This window comes from Pseudophryne corroboree, unplaced genomic scaffold, assembly GCF_028390025.1.
Source record: "Pseudophryne corroboree isolate aPseCor3 unplaced genomic scaffold, aPseCor3.hap2 scaffold_745, whole genome shotgun sequence".
NCBI lineage: Eukaryota > Metazoa > Chordata > Amphibia > Anura > Myobatrachidae > Pseudophryne > Pseudophryne corroboree.
In genome coordinates, this window is record NW_026970325.1 from 74,189 (window position 1) to 100,187 (window position 25,999).

General features: G+C 41.7%; 14 non-coding genes and 2 pseudogenes across 14 annotated transcripts; 2 read left to right on the plus strand and 14 right to left on the minus strand.

The window, feature by feature from the left end:
- Positions 1-7,530: 7,530 nt before the first annotated feature.
- Positions 7,531-7,604, minus strand: TRNAN-AUU (transfer RNA asparagine (anticodon AUU)). The gene has a single exon. It is a non-coding gene; the product is annotated as a tRNA-Asn (tRNA).
- Positions 7,605-11,032: 3,428 nt separating this feature from the next.
- Positions 11,033-11,106, minus strand: TRNAN-AUU (transfer RNA asparagine (anticodon AUU)). The gene has a single exon. It is a non-coding gene; the product is annotated as a tRNA-Asn (tRNA).
- Positions 11,107-16,367: 5,261 nt separating this feature from the next.
- LOC135040547 (U1 spliceosomal RNA) lies at positions 16,368-16,531 on the plus strand. Its single transcript, XR_010234438.1, has one exon. It is a non-coding gene; the product is annotated as a U1 spliceosomal RNA (small nuclear RNA).
- Positions 16,532-16,683: 152 nt separating this feature from the next.
- On the plus strand, positions 16,684-16,825 carry LOC135040570 (U1 spliceosomal RNA; annotated as a pseudogene).
- A 2,612-nt stretch (positions 16,826-19,437) lies between these two features.
- LOC135040567 (U1 spliceosomal RNA) lies at positions 19,438-19,579 on the minus strand (annotated as a pseudogene).
- Positions 19,580-19,731: 152 nt separating this feature from the next.
- On the minus strand, positions 19,732-19,895 carry LOC135040530 (U1 spliceosomal RNA). Its single transcript, XR_010234422.1, has one exon. It is a non-coding gene; the product is annotated as a U1 spliceosomal RNA (small nuclear RNA).
- A 662-nt stretch (positions 19,896-20,557) lies between these two features.
- On the minus strand, positions 20,558-20,720 carry LOC135040556 (U1 spliceosomal RNA). Its single transcript, XR_010234447.1, has one exon. It is a non-coding gene; the product is annotated as a U1 spliceosomal RNA (small nuclear RNA).
- A 152-nt stretch (positions 20,721-20,872) lies between these two features.
- LOC135040534 (U1 spliceosomal RNA) lies at positions 20,873-21,036 on the minus strand. Its single transcript, XR_010234426.1, has one exon. It is a non-coding gene; the product is annotated as a U1 spliceosomal RNA (small nuclear RNA).
- Positions 21,037-21,707: 671 nt separating this feature from the next.
- On the minus strand, positions 21,708-21,870 carry LOC135040553 (U1 spliceosomal RNA). Its single transcript, XR_010234444.1, has one exon. It is a non-coding gene; the product is annotated as a U1 spliceosomal RNA (small nuclear RNA).
- A 152-nt stretch (positions 21,871-22,022) lies between these two features.
- On the minus strand, positions 22,023-22,186 carry LOC135040543 (U1 spliceosomal RNA). The gene has a single exon (XR_010234435.1). It is a non-coding gene; the product is annotated as a U1 spliceosomal RNA (small nuclear RNA).
- Positions 22,187-22,857: 671 nt separating this feature from the next.
- LOC135040564 (U1 spliceosomal RNA) lies at positions 22,858-23,020 on the minus strand. The gene has a single exon (XR_010234454.1). It is a non-coding gene; the product is annotated as a U1 spliceosomal RNA (small nuclear RNA).
- Positions 23,021-23,172: 152 nt separating this feature from the next.
- LOC135040531 (U1 spliceosomal RNA) lies at positions 23,173-23,336 on the minus strand. Its single transcript, XR_010234423.1, has one exon. It is a non-coding gene; the product is annotated as a U1 spliceosomal RNA (small nuclear RNA).
- A 671-nt stretch (positions 23,337-24,007) lies between these two features.
- On the minus strand, positions 24,008-24,170 carry LOC135040550 (U1 spliceosomal RNA). The gene has a single exon (XR_010234441.1). It is a non-coding gene; the product is annotated as a U1 spliceosomal RNA (small nuclear RNA).
- Positions 24,171-24,322: 152 nt separating this feature from the next.
- Positions 24,323-24,486, minus strand: LOC135040536 (U1 spliceosomal RNA). The gene has a single exon (XR_010234428.1). It is a non-coding gene; the product is annotated as a U1 spliceosomal RNA (small nuclear RNA).
- Positions 24,487-25,157: 671 nt separating this feature from the next.
- Positions 25,158-25,320, minus strand: LOC135040573 (U1 spliceosomal RNA). Its single transcript, XR_010234457.1, has one exon. It is a non-coding gene; the product is annotated as a U1 spliceosomal RNA (small nuclear RNA).
- A 152-nt stretch (positions 25,321-25,472) lies between these two features.
- On the minus strand, positions 25,473-25,636 carry LOC135040540 (U1 spliceosomal RNA). Its single transcript, XR_010234432.1, has one exon. It is a non-coding gene; the product is annotated as a U1 spliceosomal RNA (small nuclear RNA).
- Between the last annotated feature and the right edge of the window lie 363 nt (positions 25,637-25,999).

A 25,999-nucleotide genomic window follows, 5' to 3' on the forward strand; every position in this document is an offset into this window, starting at 1 on the left:
TTGCATTTTTCTCCCAAACGAAAGACACTAGAAAGAAAATTGTAAAGCCTCCTGTTAGGCCATCATCTACACGACATAGCCCTGAATTTTCCAATGCGCAGCTCTTTGCAAAAGAGAGATATTGGCAAGGAAAAGCTGTCTTGTACCTTTGCATTTTTCTCCCAAACGAAGGACACTAGAAAGAAAATTTTAAAGCATCCTGTTAGGTCATCATCTACACGACATAGTCCTGAATTTTCCAATGCGCAGCTCTTTGCAAAAGAGAGATATTGGCAAGGAAAAGCTGTCTTGTACCTTTGCATTTTTCTCCCAAACGAAGGTCACTAGAAAGAAAATTTTAAAGCCTCCTGTTAGGCCATCATCTACACGACATAGCCCTGAATGTTCCAATGCGTAGCTCTTTGCAAAAGAGAGATATTGGCAAGGAAAAGCTGTCTTGTACCTTTGCATTTTTCTCCCAAACGAAGGACACTAGAAAGAAAATTTTAAAGCCACCTGTTAGGCCATCATCTACACGACATAGACCTGAATTTTCCAATGCGTAGCTCTTTGCAAAAGAGAGATATTGGCAAGGAAAAGCTGTCTTGTACCTTTGCATTTTTCTCCCAAACGAAGGACACTAGAATGAAAATTTTAAAGCCTCCTGTTAGTTCTTCATCTACACGGTATAGCCCTGAATTTTCCAATGCGTAGCTCTTTGCAAAAGAGAGATATTGGCAAGGAAAAGCTGTCTTGTACCTTTGCATTTTTCTCCCAAACGAAGGACACTAGAATGAAAATTTTAAAACCTCCTGTTAGTGCTTCATCTACACGGTATAGCCCTGAATTTTCCAATGCGTAGCTCTAAAAATCCAATTGAGTGATTAAACAGCTCTTCATTTCTGGCTTTATTTTTATGCTAACAAATTTGTTCTCTGAAAAGTGTCCACAAAGCCAAGTCTCTGATTAACACCTTTGTAGGGATGGTTTTTCACCTATTACTAAATTAAACTTGCTTCATTGGAAAGGCAGCAAGATGCATCCTCATTTCAATGTCTACTGAAATAATGCAAGTTGACACCAGGAAACATTAATGCCACTGCATCCTTGCTGCTTTCTCATGTGGAAGTCTGTTTAATGTGAAAACAAGGTGATATCTAATTAGCACACAGGTAAGGAATTAAGAAAATCTTTATTTAAGGGTGAAGATGTTTCTCACAAAATCGTTGCCCCAATGCATCATTGAAATTCAAGCTGGAAATATGATTTTAATATATCACTTGTACATTTTGTATTGCTCTTCTGGTGACAATGTAGTTTGTTTTTGTCAATTACCATTTTAATAATAGGGTAAAGAAAATAATTGAGGTGCAATTTAGTAATAGGTGAAAAACCATCCTTAAAAAGGTGTTAATCAGAGACTTGGCTTTGTGGACACTTTTCAGAGAACAAATTTGTTAGCATAAAAATAAAGCCAGAAAATGAAGAGCTGTTTAATCACTCAATTGGATTTTTCTGCCAGCATATTTTTTTTCTCTGCAACCCACTGCTAAATTGTGCTTCCTAGCTGTTTTTATAAAATCACTGAATCAAATCTAACTCTGATTACATCAGAGAAGGCCAGGTACCCTACACCATAACAGGGGGTTTGAAATTTTGACTTGTCTACTTAAAGATCACCAAAATCTGATAACAAGGTCAATTACGTCCCTGGGTGGGATTGAACCACCAACCTTTTGGTTAATAGCCGTACATACTAACTGATTGCGCCACAGAGACACTTTGCAAAAGTACATACTGACAAATGCTAATAAGCATTCATCTAAAACGTTTCCTAGAAAAACTTAAAAAAGTCAATAATCTGGAGAGTTTTTGTAAGATGTTTCTTCCATCAACCAACGAAGAAACACATTGGTACATTCCCATGATGAGTGAGTGCTTCAGGATCTCTTGCACTTACATGTGCAGCAGAGCACTGCAATGGAAGCATGCTGGGCCCATAACCCAGAGGTAGGCAGATTGAAACTATCCTCTGCTATATGCATTTTTTTTTGTTAATTAAAGTAATCCAAAACTGGGATTGATATTTTGTCTCTTTTATTTTTACTTAAAGTACAATAACTTTTACCATTTTAATTTGTTTGAATAGTATATTGACAGTATTGTTTTCTTTCAAAAATCCACTTAATTTTCTTTACCCTATTATTAAAATGGTAATTGACAAAAACAAACTACATTGTCACCAGAAGAGCAATACAAAATGTACAAGTGATATATTAAAATCATCTTTCCAGCTTGAATTTCAATGATGCATTGGGGCAACAATTTTGTGAGAAACATCTTCACCCTTAAATAAAGATTTTCGTAATTCCTTACCTGTGTGCTAATTAGATATCACCTTGTTTTCACATTAAACAGACTTCCACATGAGAAAGCAGCAAGGATGCAGTGGCGTTAATGTTTCCTGGTGTCAACCTGTATTATTTCAGTAGACATTGAAATGAGGATGCATCTTGCTGCCTTTCCAATGAAGCAAGTTTACTTTAGTAATAGGTGAAAAACCATCCCTACAAAGGTGTTAATCAGAGACTTGGCTTTGTGGACACTTTTCAGAGAACAAATTTGTTAGCATAAAAATAAAGCCAGAAAATGAAGAGCTGTTTAATCACGCAATTTGATTTTTTTGCCAGCATATTTCTTTTTCTCTGCAACCCACTGCTAAATTGTGCTTCCTAGCTGTTTTTATAAAATCACTGAATCAAATCTAACTCTGATTACATCAGAGAAGGCCAGGTACCCTACACCATAACAGGGGGTATGAAATTTGACTTGTCTACTTAAAGATCACCAAAATCTGAATACAAGGTCAATTACGTCCCTGGGTGGGATTGAACCACCAACCTTTTGGTTAATAGCCGTACACACTAACTGATTGCGCCACAGAGACACTTTCCAAAAGCACATACTGACAAATGCTAATAAGCATTCATCTAAAACGTTTCCTAGAAAAACTTAAAAAAGTCAATAATCTGGAGAGTTTTTGTAAGATGTTTCTTCTATCAACCAACGAAGAAACACATTGGTACTTTCCCATGATGAGTGAGTGCTTCAGGATCTCTTGCACTTATATGTGCAGCAGAGTACAGCAATGGAAGCATGCTGGGCCCATAACCCAGAGGTAGGCAGATTGAAACTATCCTCTGCTATATGCATTTTTTTGTTTGTTAATTAAAGTAATCCAAAACTGGGATTGATATTTTGGCTCTTTTATTTTTACTTAAAGTACAATAACTTTTACCATTTTAATTTGTTTTAATAGTATATTGACAGTATTGTTTTCTTTCAAAAATCCACTTAATTTTCTTTACCCTATTATTAAAATGGTAATTGACAAAAACAAACTACATTGTCACCAGAAGAGCAATACAAAATGTACAAGTGATATATTAAAATCATATTTCCAGCTTGAATTTCAATGATGCATTGGGGCAACGATTTTGTGAGAAACATCTTCACCCTTAAATAAAGATTTTCTTAATTCCTTACCTGTGTGCTAATTAGATATCACCTTGTTTTCACATTAAACAGACTTCCACATGAGAAAGCAGCAAGGATGCAGTGGCGTTAATGTTTCCTGGTGTCAACCTGTATTATTTCAGTAGACATTGAAATGAGGATGCATCTTGCTGCCTTTCCAATGAAGCAAGTTTAATTTAGTAATAGGTGAAAAACCATCCCTACAAAGGTGTTAATCAGAGACTTGGCTTTGTGGACACTTTTCAGAGAACAAATTTGTTAGCATAAAAATAAAGCCAGAAAATGAAGAGCTGTTTAATCACGCAATTTGATTTTTTTGCCAGCATATTTCTTTTTCTCTGCAACCCACTGCTAAATTGTGCTTCCTAGCTGTTTTTATAAAATCACTGAATCAAATCTAACTCTGATTACATCAGAGAAGGCCAGGTACCCTACACCATAACAGGGGGTATGAAATTTGACTTGTCTACTTAAAGATCACCAAAATCTGAATACAAGGTCAATTACGTCCCTGGGTGGGATTGAACCACCAACCTTTTGGTTAATAGCCGTACACACTAACTGATTGCGCCACAGAGACACTTTCCAAAAGTACATACTGACAAATACTAATAAGCATTCATCTAAAACGTTTCCTAGAAAAACTTAAAAAAGTCAATAATCTGGAGAGTTTTTGTAAGATGTTTCTTCTATCAACCAACGAAGAAACACATTGGTACTTTCCAATGATGAGTGAGTGCTTCAGGATCTCTTGCACTTATATGTGCAGCAGAGTACAGCAATGGAAGCATGCTGGGCCCATAACCCAGAGGTAGGCAGATTGAAACTATCCTCTGCTATATGCATTTTTTTGTTTGTTAATTAAAGTAATCCAAAACTGGGATTGATATTTTGGCTCTTTTATTTTTACTTAAAGTACAATAACTTTTACCATTTTAATTTGTTTTAATAGTATATTGACAGTATTGTTTTCTTTCAAAAATCCACTTAATTTTCTTTACCCTATTATTAAAATGGTAATTGACAAAAACAAACTACATTGTCACCAGAAGAGCAATACAAAATGTACAAGTGATATATTAAAATCATATTTCCAGCTTGAATTTCAATGATGCATTGGGGCAACGATTTTGTGAGAAACATCTTCACCCTTAAATAAAGATTTTCTTAATTCCTTACCTGTGTGCTAATTAGATATCACCTTGTTTTCATATTAAACAGACTTCCACATGAGAAAGCAGCAAGGATGCAGTGGCGTTAATGTTTCCTGGTGTCAACTTGTATTATTTCAGTAGACATTGAAATGAGGATGCATCTTGCTGCCTTTCCAATGAAGCAAGTTTAATTTAGTAATAGGTGAAAAACCATCCTTACAAAGGTGTTAATCAGAGACTTGGCTTTGTGGACACTTTTCAGAGAACAAATTTGTTAGCATAAAAATAAAGCCAGAAAATGAAGAGCTGTTTAATCACTCAATTGGATTTTTCTGCCAGCATATTTTTTTTCTCTGCAACCCACTGCTAAATTGTGCTTCCTAGCTGTTTTTTATAAAATCACTGAATCAAATCTAACTCTGATTACATCAGAGAAGGCCAGGTACCCTACACCATAAGAGGGGGCTTGAAATTTTGACTTGTCTACTTAAATATCACCAAAATCTGATCACAAGGTCAATTACGTCCCTGGGTAGGATTTAACCACCAACCTTTTGGTTAATAGCCGTACACACTAACCAATTGCGCCACAGAGACACTTTGCAAAAAGTACATACTGACAAAGGCTAATAAGCATTCATCTAGAACGTTTCCTAGAAAAACTTTAAAAAGTCAATAATCTGGAGAGTTTTTGTAAGATGTTTCTTCCATCAACCAACGAAGAAACACATTGGTACTTTCCCATGATGAGTGAGTGCTTCAGGATCTCTTGCACTTACATGTGCAGCAGAGTACAGCAACGGAAGCATGCTGGGCCCATAACCCAGAGGTAGGCAGATTGAAACTATCCTCTGCTATATGCAATTTTTTTTGTTAATTAAAGTAATTCAAAACTGGGATTGATATTTTGGCTCTTTTATTTTTACTTAAAGTACAATAACTTTTACCATTTTAATTTGTTTTAATAGTATATTGACAGTATTGTTTTCTTTCAAAAATCCACTTAATTTTCTTTACCCTATTATTAAAATGGTAATTGACAAAAACAAACTACATTGTCACCAGAAGAGCAATACAAAATGTACAAGTGATATATTAAAATCATCTTTCCAGCTTGAATTTCAATGATGCATTGGGGCAACGATTTTGTGAGAAACATCTTCACCCTTAAATAAAGATTTTCTTAATTCCTTACCTGTGTGCTAATTAGATATCACCTTGTTTTCGCATTAAACAGACTTCAACATGAGAAAGCAGCAAGGATGCAGTGGCGTTAATGTTTCCTGGTGTCAACCTGTATTATTTCAGTAGACATTGAAATGAGGATGCATCTTGCTGCCTTTCCAATGAAACAAGTTTAATTTAGTAATAGGTGAAAAACCATCCTTACAAAGGTGTTAATCAGAGACTTGGCTTTGTGGACACTTTTCAGAGAACAAATTTGTTAGCATAAAAATAAAGCCAGAAAATGAAGAGCTGTTTAATCACTCAATTGGATTTTTCTGCCAGCATATTTTTTTTCTCTGCAACCCACTGCTAAATTGTGCTTCCTAGCTGTTTTTATAAAATCACTGAATCAAATCTAACTCTGATTACATCAGGGAAGGCCAGGTACCCACACCATAACAGGGGGTTTGAAATTTTGACTTGTCGACTTAAATATCACCAAAATCTGATCACAAGGTCAATTACGTCCCTGGGTGGGATTGAACCACCAACCTTTTGGTTAATAGCCGAACACACTAACCGATTGCGCCACAGAGACACTTTGCAAAAAGTACATACTGACAAAGGCTAATAAGCATTCATCTAGAACTTTTCCTAGAAAAACTTTAAAAAGTCAATAATCTGGAGAGTTTTTGTAAAATGTTTCTTCCATCAACCAACGAAGAAACACATTGGTACTTTCCCATGATGAGTGAGTGCTTCAGGATCTCTTGCACTTACATGTGCAGCAGAGTACAGCAACGGAAGCATGCTGGGCCCATAACCCAGAGGTAGGCAGATTGAAACTATCCTCTGCTATATGCAATTTTTTTTTGTTAATTAAAGTAATTCAAAACTGGGATTGATATTTTGGCTCTTTTATTTTTACTTAAAGTACAATAACTTTTACCATTTTAATTTGTTTTAATAGTATATTGACAGTATTGTTTTCTTTCAAAAATCCACTTAATTTTCTTTACCCTATTATTAAAATGGTAATTGACAAAAACAAACTACATTGTCACCAGAAGAGCAATACAAAATGTACAAGTGATATATTAAAATCATCTTTCCAGCTTGAATTTCAATGATGCATTGGGGCAACGATTTTGTGAGAAACATCTTCACCCTTAAATAAAGATTTTCTTAATTCCTTACCTGTGTGCTAATTAGATATCACCTTGTTTTCGCATTAAACAGACTTCAACATGAGAAAGCAGCAAGGATGCAGTGGCGTTAATGTTTCCTGGTGTCAACCTGTATTATTTCAGTAGACATTGAAATGAGGATGCATCTTGCTGCCTTTCCAATGAAACAAGTTTAATTTAGTAATAGGTGAAAAACCATCCTTACAAAGGTGTTAATCAGAGACTTGGCTTTGTGGACACTTTTCAGAGAACAAATTTGTTAGCATAAAAATAAAGCCAGAAAATGAAGAGCTGTTTAATCACTCAATTGGATTTTTCTGCCAGCATATTTTTTTTCTCTGCAACCCACTGCTAAATTGTGCTTCCTAGCTGTTTTTATAAAATCACTGAATCAAATCTAACTCTGATTACATCAGGGAAGGCCAGGTACCCACACCATAACAGGGGGTTTGAAATTTTGACTTGTCGACTTAAATATCACCAAAATCTGATCACAAGGTCAATTACGTCCCTGGGTGGGATTGAACCACCAACCTTTTGGTTAATAGCCAAACACACTAACCGATTGCGCCACAGAGACACTTTGCAAAAAGTACATACTGACAAAGGCTAATAAGCATTCATCTAGAACGTTTCCTAGAAAAACTTAAAAAAGTCAATAATCTGGAGAGTTTTTGTAAAATGTTTCTTCCATCAACCAACGAAGAAACACATTGGTACTTTCCCATGATGAGTGAGTGCTTCAGGATCTCTTGCACTTACATGTGCAGCAGAGTACTGCAATGGAAGCATGCTGGGCCGATAACCCAGAGGTAGGCAGATAGAAACTATCCTCTGCTATATGCATTTTTTTTTAATTAAAGTAATCCAAAATTGGGATTGATATTTTAGCTCTTTTATTTTTACTTAAAGTACAATAACTTTTACCATTTTAATTTGTTTAATAGTATATTGACAGTATTGTTTTCTTTCAAAAATCCACTTAATTTTCTTTACCCTATTATTAAAATGGTAATTGACAAAAACAAACTACATTGTCACCAGAAGAGCAATACAAAATGTACAAGTGATATATTAAAATCATCTTTCCAGGTTGAATTTCAATGATGCATTGGGGCAACGATTTTGTGAGAAACATCTTCACCCTTAAATAAAGATTTTCTTAATTCCTTACCTGTGTGCTAATTAGATATCACCTTGTTTTCACATTAAACAGACTTCCACATGAGAAAGCAGCAAGGATGCAGTGGCGTTAATGTTTCCTGGTGTCAACCTGTATTATTTCAGTAGACATTGAAATGAGGATGCATCTTGCTGCCTTTCCAATGAAGCAAGTTTAATTTAGTAATAGGTGAAAAACCATCCTTACAAAGGTGTTAATCAGAGACTTGGCTTTGTGGACACTTTTCAGAGAACAAATTTGTTAGCATAAAAATAAAGCCAGAAAATGAAGAGCTGTTTAATCACTCAATTGGATTTTTCTGCCAGCATATTTTTTTTCTCTGCAACCCACTGCTAAATTGTGCTTCCTAGCTGTTTTTATAAAATCACGGAATCAGATCTAACTCTGATTACATCAGGGAAGGCCAGCTACCCACACCATAACAGGGGGTTTGAAATTTTGACTTGTCGACTTAAATATCACCAAAATCTGATCACAAGGTCAATTACGTCCCTGGGTGGGATTGAACTACCAACCTTTTGGTTAATAGCCGAACACACTAACCGATTGCGCCACAGATACACTTTGCAAAAAGTACGTACTGACAAAGGCTAATAAGCATTCATCTAGAACGTTTCCTAGAAAAACTTTAAAAAGTCAATAATCTGGAGAGTTTTTGTAAGATGTTTCTTCCATCAACCAACGAAGAAACACATTGGTACTTTCCCATGATGAGTGAGTGCTTCAGGATCTCTTGCACTTACATGTGCAGCAGAGTACTGCAATGGAAGCATGCTGGGCCCATAACCCAGAGGTAGGTAGATTGAAACTATCCTTTGCTATATGCATTTTTTTTGTTAATTAAAGTAATCCAAAACTGGGATTGATATTTTTGCTCTTTTATTTTTACTTAAAGTACAATAACTTTTACAATTTTAATTTGTTTTAATAGTATATTGACAGTATTGTTTTATTTCAAAAATCCACTTAATTTTCTTTACCCTATTATTAAAATGGTAATTGACAAAAACAAACTACATTGTCACCAGAAGAGCAATACAAAATGTACAAGTGATATATTAAAATCATCTTTCCAGGTTGAATTTCAATGATGCATTGGGGCAACGATTTTGTGAGAAACATCTTCACCCTTAAATAAAGATTTTCTTAATTCCTTACCTGTGTGCTAATTAGATATCACCTTGTTTTCACATTAAACAGACTTCCACATGAGAAAGCAGCAAGGATGCAGTGGCGTTAATGTTTCCTGGTGTCAACCTGTATTATTTCAGTAGACATTGAAATGAGGATGCATCTTGCTGCCTTTCCAATGAAGCAAGTTTAATTTAGTAATAGGTGAAAAACCATCCTTACAAAGGTGTTAATCAGAGACTTGGCTTTGTGGACACTTTTCAGAGAACAAATTTGTTAGCATAAAAATAAAGCCAGAAAATGAAGAGCTGTTTAATCACTCAATTGGATTTTTCTGCCAGCATATTTTTTTTCTCTGCAACCCACTGCTAAATTGTGCTTCCTAGCTGTTTTTATAAAATCACTGAATCAAATCTAACTCTGATTACATCAGGGAAGGCCAGGTACCCACACCATAACAGGGGGTTTGAAATTTTGACTTGTCGACTTAAATATCACCAAAATCTGATCACAAGGTCAATTACGTCCCTTGGTGGGATTGAAACACCAACCTTTTGGTTAATAGCCGAACACACTAACCGATTGCGCCACAGAGACACTTTGCAAAAAGTACATACTGACAAAGGCTAATAAGCATTCATCTAGAACGTTTCCTAGAAAAACTTAAAAAAGTCAATAATCTGGAGAGTTTTTGTAAGATGTTTCTTTCATCAACCAACGAAGAAACACATTGGTACTTTCCCATGATGAGTGAGTGCTTCAGGATCTCTTGCACTTACATGTGCAGCAGAGTACTGCAATGGAAGCATGCTGGGCCGATAACCCAGAGGTAGGCAGATTGAAACTATCCTCTGCTATATGCATTTTTTTTTAATTAAAGTAATCCAAAATTGGGATTGATATTTTAGCTCTTTTATTTTTACTTAAAGTACAATAACTTTTACCATTTTAATTTGTTTAATAGTATATTGACAGTATTGTTTTCTTTCAAAAATCCACTTAATTTTCTTTACCCTATTATTAAAATGGTAATTGACAAAAACAAACTACATTGTCACCAGAAGAGGAATACAAAATGTACAAGTGATATATTAAAATCATCTTTCCAGCTTGAATTTCTATGATGCATTGGGGCAACGATTTTGTGAGAAACATCTTCACCCTTAAATAAAGATTTTCTTAATTCCTTACCTGTGTGCTAATTAGATATCACCTTGTTTTCACATTAAACAGACTTCCACATGAGAAAGCAGCAAGGATGCAGTGGCGTTAATGTTTCCTGGTGTCAACCTGTATTATTTCAGTAGATATTGAAATGACGATGCATCTTGCTGCCTTTCCAATGAAGCAAGTTTAATTTAGTAATAGGTGAAAAACCATCCCTACAAAGGTGTTAATCAGATACTTGGCTTTGTGGACACTTTTCAGAGAACAAATTTGTTAGCTTAAAAATAAAGCCAGAAAATGAAGAGCTGTTTAATCACTCAATTGGATTTTTTTGCCAGCATATTTCTTTTTCTCTGCAACCCACTGCTAAATTGTGCTTCCTAGCTGTTTTTTTTTTATAAAATCACTTAATCAAATCTAACTCTGATTACATCAGAGAAGGCCAGGTACCCTACACCATAAGAGGGGGTTTGAAATTTTGACTTGTCTACTTAAAGATCACCAAAATCTGATAACAAGGTAAATTACGTCCCTGGGTGGGATTGAACCACCAACCTTTTGGTTAATAACCAAACACGCTAACTGATTGCGCCACAGAGACACTTTGCAAACGTATGTTCTGACAAACGCTAATAAGCATTCATCTAGAACGTTTCCTAGAAAAACTTTAAAAGTCAATAATCTGGAGAGTTTTTGTAAGATGTTTCTTCCATCAATCAACGAAGAAACACATTGGTACTTTCCCATGATGAGTGAGTGCTTCAGGATTTCTTGCACTTACATGTGCAGCAGAGTACTGCAATGAAAGCATTCTGGGCCCATAACCCAGAGGTAGGCAGATTGAAACTATCCTCTGCTATATGCATACTATATTATTGCATACTATGCAATAATGTTTCAATTTGCATTACCCAGCAGAATTAGCTTTGCATATATAGATATAGTGCAGCAGAATATATTGGTGGTTGTAGTCAATTGTAATTACCTGTAGGTGACAAGAAGAGAAGAAACGTAAATTCACAATCGACATCAGCTGAAGATAAATTGATACTGATTGAACGCTGCTGTTATGTGTCAATTTTATCACGCTTTGATAAAAATGCACGCTTAGATCAATAAATGCACAGCCAAATGGCTTTGCACAGCCTACACCATTGGACTTAAGTAGAAGACTATTACAAGTGAAACCAATAATTGAAATCTGTAACCACCCCCCACCCCCTCAAATGCCAGGCAATAAATTACCTTAAAAACAACAACCAGGCATTCCACAAAGATTAAACTGGGTCTATATCATTCAAAACTTTAAAAAAGTACTTCAAAATCACATACTATGCAATAATGTTTCAATTTGCATTACCCAGCAGAATTAGCATTGCATATATAGATATAGTGCAGCAGAATATAATGGTGGTTGTAGTCAATTGTAATTACTCAGCAGAATTAGCTTTGCATATATAGATATAGTGCAGCAGAATATATTGGTGGTTGTAGTCAATTGTAATTACCCAGCAGAATTAGCTTGCATATATAGATATAGTGCAGCAGAATATATTGGTGGTTGTATTCAATTGTAATTACCCAGCAGAATTAGCTTTGCATATATATAGTGCAGCAGAATATATTGGTGGTTGTAGTCAATTGTAATTACCCAGCAGCAGCTCTACTGCACTCAACATCACCAGTGCTCACAATATATATAATGCTATATACTATGCCATAGTGGTGCTTACTATATAACACCTCCTACTGCGTTCCCCCTGGCAATGAGCATGACACCCAGAGAGTGAAACCCCTGGCAATGAGCATGACACCCAGCACGTGAAACTCTTGGCATTGAGCAGTTTTTGTAAAAGTAATTAGAAGCTTTACTGTAGGGCATAGTGTATCACAGATATTGTGGTGAGTGACATAATATGTTCCAAAGGGCATTAATGTGTGGGGCTTAACATGGTGGAAATGACTGTACTTTTTTCCCTGTGGTGGCCGAGGTCTGTTGGTGCAGGGTCAAGAACTGGGGTGTAAGGTAGTCTTTGCCTGAAAGGCTACGCCCATTTTATGGAGACCATACCCATTTTTGCGAGGTCACGCCCCCCCATCCCGTCCGGAGCGCTCATGCAAATATAGTTTTTTTTATATATATATATATGGGGGAGGGGCACAATTTTTAATGCCAATGGTGGCGGGGGGCACGCATTTTTAAATCTCGCATTTGAAGCCAAATTGTTTAGAAACACCCCTGCAAGAAAATATCTGCAAATCCAATGTTACCATAAGTGTGGCATATACCTGCGCTTGCTCGCGGGGTGAGAACATCTCCCTAATTTAATTCAGCGATATGAATAGAGGTTGTGCAGCAGCCACAGAAAGGGTTAATCTCTGCAGCTTGTCACTAAATTACATTGTGGCAATTTTAGCTGGGAGCTGCAATAATTACTCTAATACATAACACAACCAACACTTCTATATTCACACAATATACTGCATGGTGAATATAGAAGTGGTGCTTGCTAAACAGCACCTCCTACTGCATTCCACATCACCGCTGGTCACACTCATATCAGGCCCATAATGCTGTATACTATGCCATAGTGGTGCTTACTATATAACACCAGGTGCTGTGCAGTGGTCAAAACACACTAACTGGTCCCATGCTGTTGTTGAACTAAAGGCCTATACACACGATGAGATTCGGTCTATGCTAATAGGTTTAAAAAGGTTACATAAAAGCTACTTTGGGGTATATGCAATTCACGGCGAATCGCGGCAAATTATGGCCGTTTTTAAATTCGACACAATTCGACATGTGAATTCCGGCAGGTGGCTGCCGGAATTCACCATATTCAATGAAAAACGGATTCGACAGTCCCGCGGGCGAAAAACGGACAATTTGACGTATTTTGCCGCGAATTAAAAAAACGGGAAAAAACGGAAAAAACACGGAAAAAAAAATGGCGTGGGGTCCCCCCTCCAAAGCATAACCAGCCTCGGGCTCTTCGAGCTGGTCCTGGTTCCAAAAATGCGGGGGGAAAATTGGGCAGGGATCCCCCGTATTTTTAAAACCAGCACCGGGCTCTGCGCCTGGTGCTGGTGCAAAAAATACGGGGGACAAAAAGAGTAGGGGTCCCCCGTATTTTTTACACCAGCATCGGGCTCCACTAGCTGGACAGATAATGCCACAGCCGGGGGTCACTTTTATGCAGTGCCCTGCGGCCGTGGCATTAAATATCCAACTAGTCACCCCTGGCCGGGGTACCCTGGGGGAGTGGGGACCCCTTCAATCAAGGGGTCCCCAGCCACCCAAGGGCAAGGGGTGAAGCCCGAGGCTGTCCCCCCCATCCAATGGCTGCGGATGGGAGGCTGATAGCCTAGAGTAAAATGACAAGAATATTGTTTTTTCCAGAAGAACTACAAGTCCCAGCAAGCCTCCCCCGCATACTGGTACTTGGAGAACCACAAGTACCAGCATGCGGGAGAAAAACGGGCCCGCTGGTACCTGTAGTTCTACTGGGGAAAAAATACCCAAATAAAAACAGGACACAGACACCGTGACAGTAAAACTTTATTACACACTGCCGACACATTCATACTTACCTATGTTGACACGCCGACTGCCACGGTCTCCGACGATCCGAGGGTACCTGTGAAAAAAATTATACTCACCTTCCAGCGTCCAGAGGTACATCCACGTCCAGAGATACATCCACGTACTTGGCAAAAAAAGAAAACGGACACACGGACCACCGGACTGAAAGGGGTCCCATGCTGACACATGAGACCCCTTACCCCGAATGCCGGGACACCACGTGACTCCTGTCACTGAAGTCCCTTCAGCCAATCAGGAAGCGCTACTTCCGTGGCGCTCACCTGATTGGCTGTGCGCTGTCTGTGCTGTGACAGCGCATCGCACAGCTCCGTCCATTATATTCAATGGTGGGAACTTAGCGGCTAGCGGTGAGGTCACCCGCCGGTCAGCGGCTGACCGCGGGTAACCCCACCGCTGACGGCAAAGTTCCCACCATTGAAACTAATGGACCGAGCTGTGCGATGCGCTGTCACAGCACAGACAGCGCACAGCCAATCAGGTGAGCGCCACGGAAGTAGGCGGCGGCTTAGCGTGTGTAACTCTGCTAAATTCGCCTTGCGACCGATCAACTCGGAATGAGGGCCTATATTTCTTTATATAATGGACACCTCAGTTTCTATTCATTCATGTCCTGCCCCCTACTCTGTCAGACCCCTTCCCCTCTACTTTTCTGACCCCAAACGCCACTCATTCTTGTTGAGTGCTGGTGGGCCCATTCAGAATTTTGCTATGGGGACCACAAAGGTCTAGTTACGTCACTGGGCAGGGTTATAGAGGAGGCGGTGCAAGGCATCCTGGGAACAGTCAAAGCTTTAGCCTGTTGGTGCCTTGGATCAAGATCCAACTCTACACCCCTATGTTAGTGTAGTGCCTTTTGGGGTTAAGGTTTTACAGAAAGTTACAGGTTTTTTTAATTTAGTAAAATATGCCCCATTTTAAAGATAGGGCATTTAAATTTGTTGCACCTGTGCAGTACATAGCAGCCTGCAGGGCATGTACAGTGGCTTCATTTGGGTGCACATACATTGCCGGCTCCTGGTCGCAAACTGAAATTATTGTGTGTAAGTGTAATTAGCGGTGTTTATGTCATACAGGGGGGTGGGGGAGGTTTGTGGTTGGTGGGGGGCACGCTGTGTGATTATTATCCTGCATCTATACATACATGCGCTGACACCTGGACATACACTGATGTACCCACACCTAATATCCATACATACACACCCTGACACCTGGACATACACTAACATTCCCACACCTGCATCTATACATACACACGCTGACACCTGGACATACACCAACATACAAGCACCTGCATCTATATATACACGCGCTGACAAATGGACATACACCGACGTACCCACACTTGCATCTATACATACATGCACTGACATCTGGACATACAAGCACCTGCATCTATACATACACGCGCTGACATCTGAACCTACACTGACGTTCCCACACCTGCATCTATACATACACATTCTGACACCTGGACATACACAGACGTACCCTCACCTGTATCTATACATACACGCGTTGACACCTGGACGCACACCGACGTACACACACCTACATCTATATATGCATGGATGCAAATGTGGGTACGTTGTAGCATACCGCTGTGTTTCACCAACCATCACAGCGCTCTCCCCCTGTTTTCTTTCATTACTCACGTGAGTTACATATGAACTTTAACTGCAGTAAATAAGAGGCGTTGGTTACAACTGTTGCTGTTCATCCACAAGAAGGAATTTAATGTATCAATTACAATTGGAAAGTAACGATTTAATTACAACAGCTGTATCCAGGAGGATTTTTTGGACACTTTAATAGACATTCCGTTGTCATCAAGGGCAATATGAAATAGATACTGATTACATTTAGATATGGATAGTGGTGCCTATATATGTTGACTCCATTGTATTTTGTTGAATGTGGGTTTCTTCTGTCTATATATATTTTTTTTAAAATAAAGAGCTTGTATATTCTATTTTTTGCGCTCCCTTGATAACAAGTGTGATTATCTTTAAAATTTGGTTTATTATTGGTAGAACAGTACTAACTATGGGAGCAGCATTTTATAATATATGGTAAAAATTAATAGATGTATAAAGATTAAATAAGCAACAAATTGGTGAAATAGATAAGTTTTGATAGGAGCGCTGGGTTCTATATATATATATATATTGACATTTGGTTATATATATGTATAGACTTTATAAATTCTTGACAGAGATGTGCCTGAGCAGCAGCCCTCCCCAGCCCTATCTCAAATCATACTTATTTTGCATAGGAGATACCATGGTCATGAAGATTGTTCTCCCAGGGTGAGGTTCATTCATTGCATTCTGGGTATGCTGATCCCTGTGATTTCCCCAAATGTGGGAAACTGGACTGCATTATTTGTGGTAGTGAGGTACTGTGTTTGTGCTTTCCTCTGGTCAGCTCTGGTAAAAGTCAGATTTCTTTATCTCAGATCTTCCTCTAGCCTTGTTCTTCTTTCGAGAGTTCCCTTGTGCTGCCTCAGTTGGATCTCCTTCACTTGACAGGGGGGTGCCCGAGCAGCGACCCTCCCCAGCTCTAGCCCAACTCCTACTTACCTGCCAGGTGAGATACTATGATCATGAAGGTGCTTCTCCCAGGGCAAGGCTCACCCATTGCACTCTGGGTGTGCTGCTCCTGCGGTTTCCCCAAATGTTGGACACTTGACTGCATAATTTGTGTTTCCCCTGGTCGGCTCTCGTATAATATAGATCTCTTTGTCTCAGGTCTCTCTCCAGCCTAGTTTGCTGTCTGTTTCCACTTCTCTTTTCTTGAGCCACTCCCTTCTATGCCCTTGCTCACTATCCTGACTTCTCCAGTCTGCTTACTTTGTGCCTTCCAACGCACAATACAAACTACAGGTAGTGCTGCAGGGCCCACGCCCTTTTACTTGCCTTACAGAGCAGCTCTGGAGCTGTTACAGTGCCCAGCTGCTGCAAGAAATCAGCTTGAATGCTTCAGGGGCTGGGGCATAGCCAACATGAGCCCCACACCGAAGGAGGGTGGAGGTGTTTAATGTGAACTAGGGGTCATCCAAGCGCCGCAAAAGGCCGCCATGCCCTGCACGCCCCTTTTCTCTTTTCATATGCAGACGAGGGTTGACGCCAACTTTGACCCACTGCTTGGATGACATCACCATATGCAAATCCATCTGCTGCAGGCCTTCCCCCAGGAATGCTTGCACTAGTTGTTGCATTTGGTTTGTTGTTTGGGGGTGCTTCAGTATTAGGCAGCCTTCTGCCCTCCCATGTTCATCTGAAAATATGTGTTCTCCCTGCAGTTGTTGTCCCCAGATGAGAGTTTCCTTATGCTGCCTCAGTCGTTAACCGTGGCTGGATCTTATTGGCACTCGCGGTCGGGATATTCCTCCCTGCCGTGGGGTAGAGACCTCCTTTTGCTCGGTCTCAAATTGCTTTTTCCCCTTCACCGCTGTCTTTACATCAGACGTCCGCCGTGATGTAGCTCGTTCATGAATGGGCTTATATCTCAGCAATCAGAGTGTCTGGTAGTCACCTTCCTTACGCGTTTCTCCGCTGTTATCCAAGAGCGGTTTCGTCAGAGGATACATCAGCAGCCTAGCAGGCTCTTTTTAAAATGCACCGGACCAATAGCATTACTAATTAGTTGATTGGATATATACATGTACTAATTGGATGCATACATGTAATGACTCACATATGGAACAACTTTCTAATTGCAATTGCACATATAAAGGCATTTCATAATATAAAAATAAGCAACATGGTGATTAAAAATAATAATAAAATAAGCAACAAGGTGGTTTAAAAAATAACAGAAAATATATAATCTATATACAGATTAACCTCTAATCTTTCAATCAATACCTCATCTCTATAATCACATACACATAATTCAGAGACCCAGCACTAAGGATCCCCATTTACTTATATAAAACCTTTTAGGGTAACATAAATCCAACACACTACTAAAGCAGCTCTTGTGGCGCAGGGGAAACATCACCTGCACTCTATGCAGCGAGTCCCATGTTCGAATCCAACCCGCTCAGCTTAACATCCATATTATTTATTTACTTTTAATGGGATCATTCTATCAATTCATTTTTACCTTTAATTTTTGTTAATATTATTTCTATATTTCATTATTTTAACCCCTGGAATAATTACATTGCTGCTTAAACAACAAAAAGAATTGAAGAAAGAATAATTATTAAACAGACAATTTAAGGATTCGAAGATTTAAAGATTTAAAGATGTAAAAATTTAAAACAGGGAGGGGGGGGGGGGGAGGGAGGGGGGCCTTTTGGGAGAAGGAGGGAAAAAAAATAAAAAAATAAAAAATATATATATATATAGAACCAAGAGAAAGTGTAAAAAGAGGATGGAGGAAGAAATCTGATGTTCATCATTACTAGTGGATTTTACTAAAGAACTTTAAAGGAACACACACAACAGGATTATACAGTTTCATACTAAGAGGAATGCTGTTCCCAAAATAGCTACTTCTAATAATTTTGTTTATTTATTAAACATACAATAAATGGATATTCAATAAATAATATATTAGGTAAATCAATAGATAAAATCTTCAGAGACTGCCAATGTTGTTCAGTTCGATGCTCTCAATCAGACCATCAGGTGTAGGGGTACCCAAAGAAAAAATCCAAAATGCCTCCCTTGTCAAGTAAAGGAGATTCAACTGAGGCAGCACAAGGGAACTCTCATCTGGGGACAACAACTGCAGGGAGAACACATATTTTCAGATGAACATGGGAGGGCAGAAGGCTGCCTAATACTGAAGCACCCCCAAACAACAAACCAAATGCAACAACTAGTACAAGCATTCCTTGGGGAAGGTCTGCAGAAGATGGAATTGCATACGGTGATGTCATCCAAGCAGTGGGCCAAAGTTGGCTGGAACCCTTATCTGCATATGAAAAGAGAAAAGGGGTATGCAGGGCATGGCGGCCTTTTGCTGCGCTTGGATGACCCCTAGTTCGCATTAAACACCCCCACCCTCCTTCGGTGTGGGGCTCATGTTGGCCATGCCCCAGCCCCTGAAGCATTCAAGCTGATTTCTTGCAGCAGCTGGGCACTGTAACAGCTCCAGAGCTGCTCTGTAAGGCAACTAAAAGGGTGTGGGCCCTGCAGCACTACCTGTAGTTCGCATTGTGCGTTGGAAGGCACAAAGTAAGCAGACGGGAGAAGTCAGGGTAGTGCGCAAGGGCATAGAAGGGAGCGGCTCAAGAAAAGAGAAGTGGAAACAGTCAGCAAACTAGGCAGGAGAGAGACCTGAGACAAAGAGATCTGAATTATATGAGAGCCGACCAGGGGAAACACAAATTATGCAGTCAAGTTTCCCACATTTGGGGAATTCAAAGGGGCAGCACACCCAGAGTGCAATGGGTGAGCCTTGCCCTGGGAGAAGCACCTACATGATCATAGTATCTCACCTGGCAGGTAAGTAGGAGTTGGGCTAGAGCTGGGGAGGGTCGCTGCTCGGGCACCCCCCTGTCAAGTGAAGGAGATCCAACTGAGGCAGCACAAGGGAACTCTCGAAAGAAGAACAAGGCTAGAGGAAGATCTGAGACAAAGAAATCTGACTTTTACCAGAGCTGACCAGAGGAAAGCACAAACACAGTCCCCCACTACCACAAATAATGCAGTCGAGTTTCCCACATTTGGGGAAATCACAGGGGTCAGCATACCCAGAATGCAATGAATGAACCTCACCCTGGGAGAACAATCTTCATGACCATGGTATCTCCTATGCAAAATAAGTATGATTTGGGATAGGGCTGGGGAGGGCCGCTGCTCAGGCATATCTCTGTCAAGTAAAGGAGATTCAACTGAGGCAGCACAAGGGAACTCTCATCTGGGGACAACAACTGCAGGGAGAATACATATTTTCAAATGAACATGGGAGGGCAGAAGGCTGCCTAATACTGAAGCACCCCCAAACAACAAACCAAATGCAACAACTAGTACAAGCATTCCTGGGGGAAGGTCTGCAGAAGACGGATTTGCATACAGTGATGTCATCCAAGCAGTGGGCCAAAGTTGGCTGGAACCCTCATCTGCATATGAAAAGAGAAAAGGGGTATGCAGGGCATGGCGGCCTTTTGCGGCGCTTGGATGACCCTTAGTTCGCATTAAACACCCCCACCCTCCTTCGGTGTGGGGCTCATGTTGGCAATGCCCCAGCATTCAAGCTGATTTCTTGCAGCAGCTTGGCACTGTAACAGCTCCAGAGCTGCTCTGTAAGGCAAGTAACAGGTTGTGGGCCATGCAGCACTACCTGTAGTTTGCATTGTGCATTGGAAGGCACAAAGTAAGCAGACAGGAGAAGTCAGGATAGTGCACAAGGGTATAGAAGGGAGGGGCTCAAAAAAAAAGAAGTGGAAACAGACAGCAAACTAGGCTGGAGAGAGACCTTAGACAAAGAGATCTGAATTATATGAAAGCCGACCAGTGGAAACACAAATTATGCAGTCAAGTTTCCCACATTTGGGGAAATCACAGGGGCAGCACACCCAGAGTGCAATGGGTGAGCCTTGCCCTGGGAGAAGCACCTTCATGATCATAGTATCTCACCTGGCAGGTAAGTAGGAGTTGGGCTAGAGCTGGGGAGGGTCGCTGCTCGGGCACCCCCCTGTCAAGTGAAGGAGATCCAACTGAGGCAGCACAAGGGAACTCTCGAAAGAAGAACAAGGCTAGAGGAAGATCTGAGACAAAGAAATCTGACTTTTACCAGAGCTGACCAGAGGAAAGCACAAACACAGTCCCCCACTACCACAAATAATGCAGTCGAGTTTCCCACATTTGGGGAAATCACAGGGGTCAGCATACCCAGAATGCAATGAATGAACCTCACCCTGGGAGAACAATTTTCATGACCATGGTATCTCCTATGCAAAATAAGTATGATTTGGGATAGGGCTGGGGAGGGCCGCTGCTCAGGCACATCTCTGTCAAGTAAAGGAGATTCAACTGAGGCAACACAAGGGAACTCTCATCTGGGGACAACAACTGCAGGGAGAACACATATTTTCAAATGAACATGGGAGGGCAGAAGGCTGCCTAATACTGAAGCACCCCCAAACAACAAACCAAATGCAACAACTAGTACAAGCATTCCTGGGGGAAGGTCTGCAGAAGACGGATTTGCATACAGTGATGTCATCCAAGCAGTGGGCCAAAGTTGGCTGGAACCCTCATCTGCATATGAAAAGAGAAAAGGGGTATGCAGGGCATGGCGGCCTTTTGCGGCGCTTGGATGACCCTTAGTTCGCATTAAACACCCCCACCCTCCTTCGGTGTGGGGCTCATGTTGGCAATGCCCCAGCCCCTGAAGCATTCAAGCTGATTTCTTGCAGCATCTGGGCACTGTAACAGCTCCATAGCTGCTCTGTAAGGCAAGTTAAAGGGTGTGGGTCCTGCAGCACTACCTGTAGTTCGCATTGTGCATTGGAAGGCACAAAGTAAGCAGACGGGAGAAGTCAGGATAGTGCGCAAGGGCATAGAAGGGAGCGGCTCAAGAAAAGAGAAGTGGAAACAGACAGCAAACTAGGCTGGAGAGAGACCTGAGACAAAGAGATCTGAATTATACGAGAGCCGACCAGGGGAAACACAAATTATGCAGTCAAGTGTCCCACATTTGGGGAAATCGCAGGAGCAGCACACCCAGAGTGCAATGGGTGAGCCTTGCCCTGGGAGAAGCACCTTCATGATCATAGTATCTCACCTGGCAGGTAAGTAGGAGTTGGGCTATAGCTGGGGAGGGTCGCTGCTCAAGCACCCCTCTGTCAAGTGAAGGAGATCCAACTGAGGCAGCACAAGGGAACTCTCAAAAGAAGAATAAGGCTAGAGGAAGAAATGAGACAAAGAAATCTGACTTTTACCAGAGCTGACCAGAGGAAAGCACAAACACAGTCCCCCACTACTACAAATAATGCAGTCAAGTTTCCCACATTTGGGGAAATCACAGGGGTCAGCATACCCAGAATGCAATGAATGACCCTCACCCTGGGGGAACAATCTTCTTGACCATGGTATCTCCTATGCAAAATAAGTATGATTTGAGATAGGGCTAGGGAGGTCCGCTGCTCAGGCACATCTCTGTCAAGTAAAGGAGATTCAACTGAGGCAGCACAAGGGAACTCTCATCTGGGGACAACAACTGCAGGGAGAACACATATTTTCAGATGAACATGGGAGGGCAGAAGGCTGCCTAATACTGAAGCACCCCCAAACAACAAACCAAATGCAACAACTAGTGCAAGCATTCCTGGGGGAAGGCCTGCAGCAGATTGATTTGCATATGGTAATGCCATCCAAGCAGTGGGTCAAAGTTGGCTTCAACCCTCGTCTGCATATGAAAAGAGAAAAGGTGCGTGCAGGGCATGGCGGCCTTTTGCGGCGCTTGGATGACCCCTAGTTCGCATTAAACACCTCCACCCTCCTTCGGTGTGGGGCTCATGTTGGCTATGCCCCAGCCCCTGAAGCATTCAAGCTGATTTCTTGCAGCAGCTGGGCACTGTAACATCCCCAGAGCTGCTCTGTAAGGCAAGTAAAAGGGTGTGGGCCCTGCAGCACTACCTGTAGTTTGCATTGTGCATTGGAAAGCACAAAGTAAGCAGACGGGAGAAGTCAGGATAGTGCGCAAGGGCATAGAAGGGAGCGGCTCAAGAAAAGAGAAGTGGAAACAGACAGCAAACTAGGCTGGAGAGAGACCTGAGACAAAGAGATCTGAATTATACGAGAGCCGACCAGGGGAAACACAAATTATGCAGTCAAGTTTCCCACATTTGGGGAAATCGCAGGAGCAGCACACCCAGAGTGCAATGGGTGAGCCTTGCACTGGGAGTAGCAACTTCCTGATCATAGTATCTCACCTGGCAGGTAAGTAGGAGTTGGGCTAGAGCTGGGGAGGGTCGCTGCTCGGGCACCCCCCAGTCAAGTGAAGGAGATCCAACTGAGGCAGCACAAGGGAACTCTCGAAAGAAGAACAAGGCTAGAGGAAGATCTGAGACAAAGAAATCTGACTTTTACCAGAGCTGACCAGAGGAAAGCACAAACACAGTCCCCCACTATCACAAATAATGCAGTCGAGTTTCCCACATTTGGGGAAATCACAGGGGTCAGCATACCCAGAATGCAATGAATGAACCTCACCCTGGGAGAACAATCTTCATGACCATGGTATCTCCTATGCAAAATAAGTATGATTTGGGATAGGGCTGGGGAGGGCCGCTGCTCAGGCATATATCTGTCAAGTAAAGAAGATTCAACTGAGGCAGCACAAGGGAACTCTCATCTGGGGACAACAACTGCAGGGAGAACACATATTTTCAAATGAACATGGGAGGGCAGAAGGCTGCCTAATACTGAAGCACCCCCAAACAACAAACCAAATGCAACAACTAGTACAAGCATTCCTGGGGGAAGGTCTGCAGAAGACGGATTTGCATACAGTGATGTCATCCAAGCAGTGGGCCAAAGTTGGCTGGAACCCTCATCTGCATATGAAAAGAGAAAAGGGGTATGCAGGGCATGGCGGCCTTTTGCTGCGCTTGGATGACCCTTAGTTCGCATTAAACACCCCCACCCTCCTTCGGTGTGGGGCTCATGTTGGCAATGCCCCAGCCCCTGAAGCATTCCAGCTGATTTCTTGCAGCAGCTGGGCACTGTAACAGCTCCAGAGCTGCTCTGTAAGGCAACTAAAAGGGTGTGGGCCCTGCAGCACTACCTGTAGTTCGCATTGTGCGTTGGAAGGCACAAAGTAAGCAGACGGGAGAAGTCAGGATAGTGCGCAAGGGCATAGAAGGGAGCGGCTCAAGAAAAGAGAAGTGGAAACAGACAGCAAACTAGGCTGGAGAGAGACCTGAGACAAAGAGATCTGAATTATACGAGAGCCGACCAGAGGAAACACAAATTATGCAGTCAAGTGTCCCACATTTGGGGAAATCGCAGGAGCAGCACACCCAGAGTGCAATGGGTGAGCCTTGCCCTGGGAGAAGCACCTTCCTGATCATAGTATCTCACCTGGCAGGTAAGTAGGAGTTGGGCTAGAGCTGGGGAGGGTCGCTGCTCGGGCACCCCCCTGTCAAGTGAAGGAGATCCAACTGAGGCAGCACAAGGGAACTCTCGAAAGAAGAACAAGGCTAGAGGAAGATCTGAGACAAAGAAATCTGACTTTTACCAGAGCTGACCAGAGGAAAGCACAAACACAGTCCCCCACTACCACAAATAATGCAGTCGAGTTTCCCACATTTGGGGAAATCACAGGGGTCAGCATACCCAGAATGCAATGAATGAACCTCACCCTGGGAGAACAATCTTCATGACCATGGTAACTCCTATGCAAAATAAGTATGATTTGGGATAGGGCTGGGGAGGGCCGCTGCTCAGGCATATCTCTGTCAAGTAAAGGAGATTCAACTGAGGCAGCACAAGGGAACTCTCATCTGGGGACAACAACTGCAGGGAGAACACATATTTTCAAATGAACATGGGAGGGCAGAAGGCTGCCTAATACTGAAGCACCCCCAAACAACAAACCAAATGCAACAACTAGTACAAGCATTCCTGGGGGAAGGTCTGCAGAAGACGGATTTGCATACAGTGATGTCATCCAAGCAGTGGGCCAAAGTTGGCTGGAACCCTCATCTGCATATGAAAAGAGAAAAGGGGTATGCAGGGCATGGCGGCCTTTTGTGGCGCTTGGATGACCCTTAGTTCGCATTAAACACCCCCACCCTCCTTCGGTGTGGGGCTCATGTTGGCAATGCCCCAGCCCCTGAAGCATTCAAGCTGATTTCTTGCAGCAGCTGGGCACTGTAACAGCTCCAGAGCTGCTCTGTAAGGCAAGTAAAAGGGTGTGGGTCCTGCAGCACTACCTGTAGTTCGCATTGTGCATTGGAAGGCACAAAGTAAGCAGACGGGAGAAGTCAGGATAGTGCGCAAGGGCATAGAAGGGAGCGGCTCAAGAAAAGAGAAGTGGAAACAGACAGCAAACTAGGCTGGAGAGAGACCTGAGACAAAGAGATCTGAATTATACGAGAGCCGACCAGGGGAAACACAAATTATGCAGTCAAGTGTCCCACATTTGGGGAAATCGCAGGAGCAGCACACCCAGAGTGCAATGGGTGAGCCTTGCCCTGGGAGAAGCAGCTTCATGATCATAGTATCTAACCTGGCAGGTAAGTAGGAGTTGGGCTATAGCTGGGGAGGGTCGCTGCTCAAGCACCCTTCTGTCAAGTGAAGGAGATCCAACTGAGGCAGCACAAGGGAACTCTCAAAAGAAGAATAAGGCTAGAGGAAGAAATGAGACAAAAAAATCTGACTTTTACCAGAGCTGACCAGAGGAAAGCACAAACACAGTCCCCCACTACTACAAATAATGCAGCCAAGTTTCCCACATTTGGGGAAATCACAGGGGTCAGCATACCCAGAATGCAATGAATGACCCTCACCCTGGGAGAACAATCTTCTTGACCATGGTATCTCCTATGCAAAATAAGTATGATTTGAGATAGGGCTGGGGAGGGCCGCTGCTCAGGCACATCTCTGTCAAGTAAAGGAGATTCAACTGAGGCAGCACAAGGGAACTCTCATCTGGGGACAACAACTGCAGGGAGAACACATATTTTCAGATGAACATGGGAGGGCAGAAGGCTGCCTAATACTGAAGCACCCCCAAACAACAAACCAAATGCAACAACTAGTGCAAGCATTCCTGGGGGAAGGCCTACAGCAGATGGATTTGCATATGGTGATGTCATCCAAGCAGTGGGCCAAAGTTGGCTGGAACCCTCATCTGCATATGAAAAGAGAAAAGGGGTATGCAGGGCATGGCGGCCTTTTGCAGCGCTTGGATGACCCTTAGT